General features: G+C 56.7%; 1 protein-coding gene across 1 annotated transcript in view; it reads right to left on the reverse strand.

Annotated features, from left to right (window-relative positions):
• The window catches only part of Tcf20 (transcription factor 20), a 156,629-nt gene extending 145,953 nt beyond the window's left edge, over positions 1 to 10,676 (reverse strand). The window contains exon 1 of the mRNA XM_075960140.1: positions 10,541 to 10,676. The gene's annotated coding sequence lies outside the window, so the exon portion shown is untranslated. The remainder of the gene's footprint in view (positions 1 to 10,540) is intronic.
• Between the last annotated feature and the right edge of the window lie 1,464 nt (positions 10,677 to 12,140).

Here is a 12,140-nt window from a genome sequence, read left to right on the forward strand (position 1 = left end):
GTAGCCAGAAATAGAGCTTGGTGATGAGGCCATTCCAAGGGAGGGGTGAAGCCAGACAGAAACCCTGGTCTGTGGGCCCATCATCACTGCCCCATTGCCTGTCCCTCTGGGAGTCACTGAGGACTAGGAACAGCTGAATGGCTTCAGCGAGTCCCTTTAGCCCTGCACCCCAACAGGAACTTGGGGATTCTGGTGACCAAGGTGTGGGAAGCAGTTTGACAAGCAGTGGGGTCACTGCTCAAGCAGACACAGCTGTGAGGGCAGGTCCCCCCCGCTCAGCTGAGTGGCCCTTGGGCAGCTGTCCCTACCCACAATCAGAACCAGGCCAGAGCGACATGTCTGGTTTCTTCATTTGACAGCCGGAGAAACCAAGGCCCAGCAAGGAGGGGCAGGGACCAGAGGCAATGACAGATATCAGAAAGTGTGGGGTGTTGGGACTGAGGCTCGTCATTCATCCACCCATTCGCTTGACAATGGGAGCTCTGCATTGGGCCCTCAGCACTTGCTGAATGAACAGATGCCTGCGAGGCTGCGAGCATGAATGGATGCCTGGTGCTAGGGACTCAGCCATGAACTCAGCAGATACTCGCCCTGCCTCCTAGAGTCTGTCTAGTGGGAACAGCCAAGCAACAGATAATTAATTACACACGACACAGGCAACAAACTAGCTAGATAACAGCCACCAGGAGGGCCACTGCCTGGGAAGGTCCAGCAGGCTAGCTGAGGGAGGGAACATGCAAGCTGGGACCTTCAAAGAATGGCTGAAGGCAGACAGGGTGGGGGTAGAGGGCACACAGCATGTGCAAAGGCCCAAGGGTCAGAAGAGCTTGGGGCTTTGGAGGACAGAGTTGCATCTATATGGCTGGAGGGCAGCTATGGGTGTAAAAGCCAAAGATTTAGCTAGATCAGAAGACCTGGGTCTTGGGGCTGGAGAGATGGCTCAGAGGTTAAGAGCATTGCCTGCTCTTCCAAAGGTCCTGAGTTCAATTCCCAGCAACCACATGGTGGCTCACAACCATCTGTAATGGGGTCTGGTGCCCTCTTCTGGCCTGCAGACATACACACAGACAGAATATTATATACATAATAAATAAATAAATATTTAAAAAAAAAAAGAAGAAGATCTGGGTCTTCATCGTAAGGATTGCAGGAGCCTCTGGAGGGTTAGAAGCAGAACTAGTGGCTAGTTCAAATTCCAGCTCGACTGCCTTCTGATCCAGTATTAGCTCAGACAACTAGGACAGTCAATGTGCTGTCTCAGAAGTGGATATCCTGGGAACCCATGCAGATGTGGCACAGATGGGTAAAGTCAGCCTCTACTGACAAGACACCACGGTGCTGTGGGCACAGGTGGGTGGTGACTGGTGAAGGTATGGGGGTGCTTCCTGGCACTGGCAACACTGGTCTGGATCAGCACGTAAGTGTTTACAGTCTTGTGCTTCAGGTGTGTGCACCTTTCTGTGTTGTTAGGCCTCCAGAAAAGTTAAGAACAAAATCCTGGCTCCATCCCTCTATCTCTCTGTCTCTGGTTTTGCATTTGCAGAATAGGGACAGTGCCAAGGACTACCTGGCTGTGCACAGGGCTTAAGAAACTGCCGCATTTCCAGGCTGTGCACGCCCTGGCTACCCTACCCAACAGCGAACATAGGTCACACAAGCGTCTGGCATTGTGGCTGAGCGCTTGCTTAGCAATCTGCTACACTGTATAGACTGAGCACAGCGGCTCCAACCTATAATCCCAGCATCAGGAGCTGGAGGGAGGAGGACGAGGAGTTCAAGGTCATCCTCACAGGTAGTTCTAGCCCAGCTACGGATACACCAGCCCCCCCCCCACACACACACCAGAACAAAAGGACAAAGAAAATAGTGAGTTTTCCCCATACTCTGGCCTTCTTGGGCCCCCCGTTTCCCCATCGGTTAAGGGTCAGCGATCTCCACTTGCCTCAGAGGTCATGGGCACCCTTGCAGCCTTTCTGCCCCAGGTCATGGGCCTAAGAAGGACTAAAGGAACGAACACACAGCTGTCAAATGTCACTCCTAGTTCTAAATAAGGTAGGTGCTGGGCAGAAGCTCACTGTCCAGTGCCACACACCAGCAGATACCAGGTCAGACCCGGGCCTCCAAATGTCACTCTTAAGGATGTCCATCCTGTTCACCTACTGTGTCCTAGGCCCGGCATAAGAGCCCCTGCAGGAGGAGCAGCAACCTGAAATCATGGCTTTTCCATGGGAAGATTCAGGAATGCAGGCCAGGTGCATACCTTGCCTGGGCAGGCACTATAGCTGACCTAGAAAAAGAGGCTACAAGAGGCCTTGAGCCAGGCACCCTGATAACTACACTAGTATTCTAACGGGGCTGTCTTCAGAGCCTCATGGGATGGGCCTTGGTATCAGAATCAGCAGCAGCTCCATGTGACAGAGGGAGAAACTGAGGCTTCACAAGGCAGAGTGTCCTAGGACTCTTCAGAGAGAAGTCAGGAAGTAATTAGATGGCTGGCATCTCCCCTCCCCCCTCCACCCACCCTGTGGTCACCACGGGGCACAGCTCAAGCCCCTGATGGGACACTGATATGCTCTGTGTGGGTCTCCCCACCACCTGGGGCCACTCAGCCAACACACACCCTCTGTATGCTGCAAGCAGTCGTGGAGTTGGGCCTCAAGTGGTGACCATGGCTGCAGGGATACCAAAGATGGCTCTATCTGCCACTTACACAACAGTGCCAAGAACCTCAACAGCGATTGTGGCTACTCACGTAGGGCCTCTGCAGGTGCCAGGTGTTGCACTGAAAAGCCATCTTGTTCAGCCCTCCCAGCAGCCTCATGGGGGATTGGCTGTTGGCTCTAGATTCTGGGATGCGAGGTTGAGTTAGACCTGTTGGCAGCAGCTTCAGTGGTTATCCTTCTCACAGACCCTTCCTGATCCCCTCAAAAGAGGGACCCCACAGGGCTGCAAGATGAATCTGGACTCCATGCCTATCCCACACTTCTTGTAGTCCGTTTAGAGTACCTGGAGGTACCCTATAGGCTCTAACTCACTTTGCTCTTGCCTATGCTCCTAGGATATGGGCTCTGTGGAGAGGCTGGAAGTGACTCTGCTCACCAGCTCAGCCTCAGAGGTGCTCTCTGTGAAGGCTCCCTCAGGGGTGAGGAGCATGGGAAGCAGACTGCAGAGTAGACTGGCCCACTTTGTATGCTTTCCCCAGCACTCCATGACTGGCATACTCTCTCCTCTAGCCTCAGAGAGAAACCTCCACCAGGGCCTCGCTAACACGCCTGCTTTCTCCAGCACTCCCCAGCCTTCCTCTGTAGCTCGGCGCACACCCAAGGCACACCTGTGTGTGCTTGCTAGCCTTCCGCTGGCCTTTCTTACTGTCACAGGAGCTCCCTGAGGACCAGGGCAGCATCTGCTTTGTTCACAAATGCCAGCACACAGATGGTACCAAATGGGGCCTCAGTATCCCTATGAAGTGACTGAATTGGCTAATCCAAGGCTGCCAGGCAAGAAACTGTGGGACAGAGTGGGGCAGCCATAACCCTGTCCCTGAGCAGAGTCAAATGGGAAAGGGAAAGGATTCCACAGCAGAGGAAGAGGCCTGGTGAGAAGTGGGCTGTAGGATCTTGGCAGGCCTCAGGGCAGTCAGAGGGAGGAAGAGAGGCCAAGAGAGCAGTGAAGGGGGTGAGAGGGAGGCCTCTGGGGTTCTGGCACTGAAGTGAAACTTCCCAGAACTGAGACTACCTCCCAGTCCATCTCCCGGGAAACACATTGCTACCCAGGTTGGCAACTAAGTATCAGAGGGCTAGTTACCACCTTCTGTTTCTGTATCTACTCACAAGCGTGGGTGGCCTCCCAGCCATGCAGGCTTGTGTGGCCTTGGTCGGCTTGGGGCTTCTTCCAGCAGACTCAAACAGATGGGCCAAAAAGCTGGAGAAGCTTGGGTGAGTGCCCTGCTAGAGACTGTCAGGGCCACAGCCAGAAGCTGTGGCAAACATACCCCAGCCAGGACCCGGTCAAGTGCAAGAATGGTCTGTGACCAGAGTAGCAGACAACCATCCCACACCAGCAGCAGACAACCATCCCACACCAGCAGCAGACAACCATCCCACACCAGCAGCAGACAACCATCCCACACCATGCTGTATCCAGCTGGCAAAGCTGGCCTCAAGGCTCAGGTCGCTGGGTGGGAAAGGCCACACAGATAGACACCCTTGGCTCCCGGACCCTCTGTTAGGATGATCTCAGCTTTAGCTACCAGATCTAGATGTCCCATGAGCTCCCACCCAGCTCAGACCTGTTCCAGCTGGTGTCACTTACTCCCAGGAAATCTGACAGGCATTCCCCTGCCTCCCTGCACTATGTGGACAATCCTAGCTCTAGCCCCAATGTGGTCTTCCTCCTCCTCTCTCTGCCATGACAGACCCTTTAAAAGACCTTCTAGGACCAAGTCTAGATGACCTGACACCTACCCATCCATGAACACCAAACTCCAGCTACAATGGTCTTTCTGTCCACCATAGGACCTTTGTACATGCCTGTCTCAGGATTCTTCCCATCTCTCTAGCCCCATACTAGGTACTTGAGGCCCTACGACAAATGCCTCCCCTTTGGAAAGGCCTCTCCAAAGCACCCTAGCCAGTGGTAGCTATATGCCCAGAGTACCACGTATCACATGACTGTCTCCCATGTGCCTTCCTCCTTGCTGCTGTGTGTGAATCCTTCATGCTGCATCCACAGGGTCTGAGACACAGAAGGTGCTCCAAAACCCGGCTGATGCTGAGTGTGTGAACGAAGCAGCCTCCCTACTGCAGTCTGATCTGACCATTCAAGGGGCTCTGGGCCTCCCCTGGACATGCCATGGCCTTAAGACCGTGGCCCCTGAGCTCTGGCCTGCCTGTGGCCTCCTCTATGTCTCAGAACCACACTCCCACTCAACCCCTTCCCAACACCTCCTCTGACCTGCCTGTTCCTGCCACCAATCCTTCCCACAGTGCTCCCCAGCCCTCTTCTCCTTGGCATCCGCTCCCACACCACACCTCCTTTCCCATTACTTCTGCTCATAAACCCAGGGCCCAGGGCCACTGCCCCACAGCCAGTACCTGGTGTCCCCTACACTTTCACACTTCCCATCCGCCGCCCCAGCTGGTCTCTCTACCTAAGTGCTCTTCTTCTCCTTCCTTGATGAACAAGCTCTTGTTCTTCCTTTAAAACCCAGTTCAGAAATGTCATCATTTTTGTAAAACCCTGATTTTTCTCCTGCATCAGTCAGGACTCCATCGGCGGTGAGGGAAAGAAACAACATGAGACAGCTCCAGTAAGAAAGGGAATGTGTCAGTTTATGTAACTGACAATTCCAGGTGTGGCTCTGGGTGCCACTGGATACGGAGGCCCAAATAATGCCCTCTACTTTTTGCCTCAGCTCTGCCTAAAGGTCTCCCAGGTTCTCCACCCTCGAGGTGGTTGTGGGAGAGGATGGCAGGCAGCTTTGCCTTCACTTTCAATGGCTTCAGCAAGCACAGAAAAATCTAAGGCACCACGGACCAGGCAGCAGGTCCCTGTACACTCAGACCCGAGTGAAAATACATGAAAGCCTGTGACTAGACTAACAAAGACGGGGAATATACCCATTTCCCAATGGGTCACTGAGGCCAGAGGGGTGCGGCTCCTGTGGGCTGTGAAGCAGGTCCTCAGGATGTTCCATACCTGGATCCATGTAGCACGCACCCTGTCTCCACATATACCCTGCATCCCTCACAGCGGGGTCCTCAGTGCCCACTCTGACAGTCCCAGGGGAGGGGCTGAAGTCAGCGGCACAGAGAAGGTCTGCACACGTGCAGTGTAGTAACGGGTTAACTGGCACCCCTGCCAGGCAGCAGATCTGCATTCTCACGGAGGCCTCAGGGGGACACAAAGCTGACATGGCAACACGGGGAGTCATAAGGGAGGTACCCAGGGGGCTCCCGGGTACAGCACAGCCCCAGAAGCCCAGCTGCAGGGGCTACTTGGCCAATCCCGGAGAGCTGCGAGTGGAAGGGTTGGGGAAATAATTACCAAGGAGGCTGGGAGGGAGGCGGGGAGGCTGGCGAGAGGCTTAATGAAACTGCTAACGCGTTAGTGATTCCTGCCTGCTCAGAAAGGCGGAGGCAGACAGCCATGTTGCCAGCTCCTGCAAGAAGGCTGCCAGGCGGGACTGGCTGGGCACGCACAGGCGGCAACAATAGGCACCTCTGCACCATCGTCTTTCGACACGTGACTTTCAAAAGGCAATCTTAATACATTACAATTGAAATGACAGTCTACTCCAACATCCATGAAATTAGGCTGGAGTCCGTTTAGACACATTAGGGATACAATTCAGGTTAAACACAACTAGACAGCTAAGTGCTGGCAAGAATTGGGTATCTGGTCCCATTTTCCAGATAAGAAGCTGGGAACCCTGGAGGTCCTCATAGGGAGCCAGGAAGGTTCTAGAAATCACCCAGCCCCCTCAGCCCTTCTCACCACTCCCATATATTTGTATTCTTAGAAAGCTCTGTGGGGACAGGTGGACAACACAGTCCCAAAGATGCCCCCAAAGAGTCAAAACCACAGTCACATAGCAAAGTCCCCCGGGTAAGGGCTCTTCTTGGGGTTCTCTTCCCTCAAGATGTACGTTTAACAGCCAATGTGATCTGCACTGTGGTTTTCAGTCTGACATCTCAGGTCTTTAGACACGGAAAGAGGCACAGAGATGTCAAGTGCTATGGCCAAGGATGGCTACAGTGGTACAATCCAAGAGCCAGTGTTTAATATCCTCAAAGCGTGGACTTCTGTTCAAACATTCCACAGGGTGCAACGGGTGCTAAGTACCCCCTCGGCTGGCAGGTGGAGAGATACAGAGGTTCAGACAAGCCACTCCCCACTTCTCCGGGTTGCAAAGGTTGCCAGGAAGTACATGAGAATCACTGGGGAAGCAGCCCGAAGCCAGCAATGACCACAAAAAACAGTGCCTGCTCTGCTCCGCTCTGTCCTGAGTTACCATGTGATCCCCCCAACTGCAGGACCAGGAACCAGGGCACAGAGGTTACATGCCTTGGAAAGTGGCCCTCAGAAGCTGAGCATGGAAGGAGGGTCTGGAAGGGGTTCAAAGCTGCCTTCTACTACAGTGTCAAGGCAGCCTGAGCTACATGAGAATGTGTCTCAAAAGAAGGCACGTGCCCTTCACTGGTGGGAGACCATTCATCCTGCAAGAACCTCTTCTGGGGTTCACCTACACCCTTAAGAACCAAGAAGCTACAAACCTACAGACCTGAGGCCAGTAATCACAGTTTAGGGGCAGAAGACACTGAGCAAAGGGTGGGTTCTCCATATCTGTGCACTCGAGGAACTGTGAGCTCAGGAACTGTCCATCCCCCTGATGGACAGTCAGGTCTGGAGCCAGACAGGCCAGGAACTCAATGACTAGTTGGTCTCCCCAATCAAAGTCTGGGCTGAACAAGGTCTGTGTGAGAAAGCAGGGCCATGTCTGCCTCAGTGGTACCTCCAGAACCTTCCAGACAGCCTAGGAAGGCTCTTTGTGGGATGCCCAGCTGTTCATGAGGCCTGATTACTTGTTCCTGGGTCTGTGTCTCCGGAGGAGTGTCAAAAGGTAAGACCAGCACTGTGGGGATAAGGTTCTGGGACAGGAGCTCATTCTGGACGAGTGAGTGAGTGACAGAGAGAACGAGAATGATGGACAATCCAATACCACCCCACCTGCTGCTGCAGTCATGCTCCAGGGCAGCCTGCTCAATGAGCAGACTCCGCTTCTGTCTGCTGCAAAGACTTCTTACTGAAAGAAACCAACCCTGGCCCTCAGTCACTGTCAAACCAGAAACTGAGGCTGAGGGTCCTGGCCCCCACAGAATTCAAACCCACACAGCAGGGCCTCAGGATCTGCTCCATCCACATTTTGTAAGGCATGCCTCCACACACTCATTGGATCCCCATCCCCCACCACACCCCAGGGGAACAACCATGCTCTGGCCTCAGACAAGGACCCTCAAGCGCAGAGCAGTGAAGACCAAGGTCAGAGTCTCCAGAACATACAAGGTCTCAGACTCAGACAGCTCCTCCAATCCCTCATCATCTCTTCCACACGCCAAAGCCGCCTCCTTCCCCATCATCAACGCAATAAAGAAGGGAAGGGGGAGGGGAGTGGAAAGTGGAGGGGAAAGGAAAGGAGGGGAGCCCCCCCACAGCCCGCAGCAGGCTCCTTTCTGGTCAGGGGAAAAGCCTCTAATGAAGGCCCTTCGATGCCGCTGAGCTGGCGGTGTCAGCCTGGGAGCCCTGCGGAGCTGCGGGCCGCGCATCTCTGCCCCCAATTAGCACACAGGTCCTCCATCAAAGCGTGTGCCTGCTGCCAGAGGCAGAGGCCACAGGGACGGCCCTTCCAGCAGTGGGAGGAGGCCAAGGCTCTCTGGCAGGCCCTGGCCTCTGCCCCTTGCCTTTTGGTTGGGGGGGAGCCTAGCCCCCACCTCTCACCCTCTCCAATCAGCCAGCTCAGGGCAGACGCCGTCACCCCGGGGGACGCGCTAATGAAGATGGCCGACATTAATCTCTTCCCTCTCCCGACAGGTCAATTTATAGTTCCATGGGGAGCCCTGGCGCCCAGCCAGAGGGCCTGACATAACTCTCCCTGCTCCTGAGGAGGACATCAGGGGTGGGCTTTGATAGGCAGAGGGGGCTGGTGGTCCCGAGAACAGGTCTTCAGTTTAAAGCATCCACCATTACCACCCCCAGCAAATACAGGTGGCAGAGAAAAAACACAGGGCGCCTGGCCTGGAGGGCTGAGGGGGATTGCCAGCCAAATCAGTCCTGGCTCCTCAGTTGGGCACCCTCCACAACAGGAGCCCTACCCCCCAAAAGAGGCAGGCTTTCTGCACCTCACTGATCCTCCAGGAACGTAAGAGCCTCTGGGCTTCTGCTCAAGTGCGTTCCTCAAAGACTGTGAAGCTAGCCACTAGAGCCGGGCCCTGACTGGACCCTGGAGACCCATCAGCCCACTCTCCCGAGGCTGCTGGAGGAGAGAGACCTGGAAGTGTCCCCCTACGTGAAGGAGTTGTCAACAGCTGCTGGGGGTACCTTTGGGAGGGGTGCATTCACTCCACCTACCTAATGGAAGAGGGATGGGGAGGGGCAGACGCAGTGGGGGGCTGAGGCCGAACAAGGGTGGGGTCAAGGAAGCAGATTATCTTAGGCAGGGAAGATGGAAAAGCAGAGGACAACTGGCTCCCAGGGCATTGCGCTGGTAGTGGGCAGAAGCTGAGAAGCCCAGCCTCAGGGGACTCTCGGGAGTTTGGCCTAGTTTAGATCTGTGGACAGCTGAGTTCAGTCGGCCTGCTCAGAGCAGCATTTTTCAAAGCTTGGTAATGGTGTCCCAGGCTGACGGTCAAGCAGGGGAGGAGCGGCAGGTATGTCTGGGTCATAGGGAAAAGGAAGGACAGATGTCTTGGGGCAGAGCAGAACTTCATAGAGGACAGAATGGACAAACAGGTACCGGGCGTCTAGCAGGTAAAGGCCTAGGTCTCTAGTTTGGAAACTGGGTGGGGAAAGGATCACAAGCCTGGGAAGCTTTTAGCAGGCCCGAAATGCCAGACCCGAGCTTGGTTGGGAGAGACCAAGACCTAAATATTAGCTCCAGGTCCAACTGTGAACAGCATGGGACTTCTCTGCTCTTGGAGAAGATCATTTCCCAGGCAGGAAGGAAACCAGAGGGGAAGATTCTGTAGGGGAACAGTGAGGGCCGGGCAAGGGCAACTGTGGGCACAGAGGTCCAAAGCTGCCCAGGGCTGTTCTGCTGGAAAGCACAAGACCTGGCTGCCCCAGCTCCCAGTCCCTGAGGCTAGCCCTGGCCCTGCACTGACTAGATGCTATGTGACCTGCCCAGGGGATGTTCTTTTCCCCAGGCCCTCTTCCCCACCTCCTCCTCCTTCACCTAACCCCTCTGCAACCCTGGGAGTGTCCCCTTTTCCCTAGGATGAAGACTAGGGCCTCAGGTTAGGCGCAGTCAGAAGGAACTTGAGTCCCACTGACCCCAAAGTACACTGTCATGTAAAAGAAAGAACAAGGCCTAATAAAGAGCCCAGACGCTTACAGTGGCTGCATTATGGTGGCGGGACAATGGATGATTTTTTTTTCCCCTCTTTGCGACAATGAAATATTCATACGCTCATTCTGTTGCCTGTGTGTGCCTGGAGGGGGCTGCCGTGGCTTTGGTGTCAAGCAACCGTTGGGTCAAATCCTGGTTCGTCCAGCTCCTAACTGGGGACCAAGGGCTAGCCATCTGCCCTTTTGGCCTCTGTTTTCTCATCCGTACAATGGGGACAAACGCCCCTCACTCCAGTTCACCGCGCGCACAGTAGGCACGCAGCTAAGTGCCAGCCTCGGAGCATCACACCCCCGCGTCGTCGCCACCTGTCCAGCCTCCAGAGGGAACTCGGGACGCCCCCACGTGCCAGACGCTAGCGCTGGGCGAGCGCCGGGCGCCCCCCTCCCACCTCCCCGCCGCGCCCCACTGCCCGCTTACCCTGGCGGCCGGAGGGCCGACATCGGTCCCGCAGGAGAGCCCGGGCAGCGGGGCCGGGCTCCGGAGCGCGGGCCGCGGGCGCGGGCAGGGCGCGCGGGGGCGCGGGCCGCGCGCTCCGGGCCGTGCGCCCCGCGGCCGCCGCGTCCTCGCCTCCAGCGCGGGCCCCCGCGCGCCCCGGCCGGCCCGGGGGCAGGCCCTGCGCAGCGCCGCGCGGGTGGGGGCGGGCCTCGCGGGCCCTGGAGAGGCGCCCGGGCGGGCGGCGCGGGGCTCCCGGCGGGGCGCGGGCGGCGCCGCTGCGGTGGCCCCGCGGCTGAGTGGTGGGGCGCGATTTACTGGCTGCAATTCCCGGCGCCCCTCGATGGCACTTAAGAGAGACCGGGAGGGAGCCGGGGAGAGCGGGCGGAGGGCGGGCGGAGGAGGGGCGGCGGGCGCCGTGCGCCGGCGGGGGAGGGGCGCGGGCGGGGGCGGGCGGGAGGTGGGGAGAGGCCCGGATGGAGGCGGCGGGCGGCCGCGGCGCGCAGGGCTGGGGGGGGCGCTCCACCCCCGCCCACCCGCGCCCAGCCCCCCGTGCGCCGGCGCTGCTGGAGGGGGGACCCGCCCCCCTGCAGTGCCCCACCTTCCACCGGGCAGCTCCACCCGGTACCCCCATCACCACCGCAACCAGAGAGCAGAAACTCTTGGCCCAAACACCAAATCCAGCCTGAAGCCATGCTTGGTTTGACGCGATGGTTGTTGTTTGTGTTTTTTTTTTTTAATTAGAATTAATTCCCATGATTTAAAAATGGGAGCTTTTCTCATAAAAATCCACATATCCACGCAGTTTGGAAAAGAGAAGGCTGGGGCAGATGCCTCCCAATCCTGCAGCGACTCTTGGCAGAGGTCTGGGCAGACAACACTGGCCTGCAGCTGTCCTCAGTTCCCACCAGGCCCACCTGCGGGTCCCTTAGCCCGGCACTCCTGTTAACCTGCAAATCCCCAAGCCCTTGCAGACCCTCTCTGTAGGATGCCCGCCCCGCTTAAGGCCTTCTCTAAAGACTCCACACTGATGACACCCCCTCCCAGTGCCCACAGCCCCTCAGGAGTTGGCGGCGCCTGCCCCGCCTGCCTGCTTCCTCACAGGCTGGCATCAATGTCTCTGTGGCTGCCTGTCACCGCAGGGCTGCTGCTCTCTGGCTGGATCTACCTCCATCCTGGCTCTAGGCCTAACCCACAGTAGGCACTCAGTAAGTGTTGGCTGAGCCGCAACGGAAGAATGGCCGGGATTGGGATTCCAGGAGGCTGCCTGGGCCGCTGTGGGCCCAGGGCACCAGTCCCTGCAGCTGATGTTCATTTTTAAAACCCCAAATGTTCGTTCGGGGCGGCTCTCGCCAACCAAGAAAGCTAATGATTTCCACGCTTCATCTTTTCCCCCACCTTAATCCCACTGCCAAGACTTCTGTGCCTCTACTGCCACTGCCCTCAGACTGGCATCCAGTCTCTCTCAGAAGATACAACCCACCTGGGGAATGTCCAGGGCCATCTGGGAAGGCCCAGCTGTGCTACTGCAGTCTGTCTGAGGTGGTTTCCAGGCCTCAGAACCACGGGGGTTCAGGGGAGCACT

This window comes from Microtus pennsylvanicus, chromosome 2 (genome assembly GCF_037038515.1).
Source record: "Microtus pennsylvanicus isolate mMicPen1 chromosome 2, mMicPen1.hap1, whole genome shotgun sequence".
NCBI classification, from domain to species: domain Eukaryota; kingdom Metazoa; phylum Chordata; class Mammalia; order Rodentia; family Cricetidae; genus Microtus; species Microtus pennsylvanicus.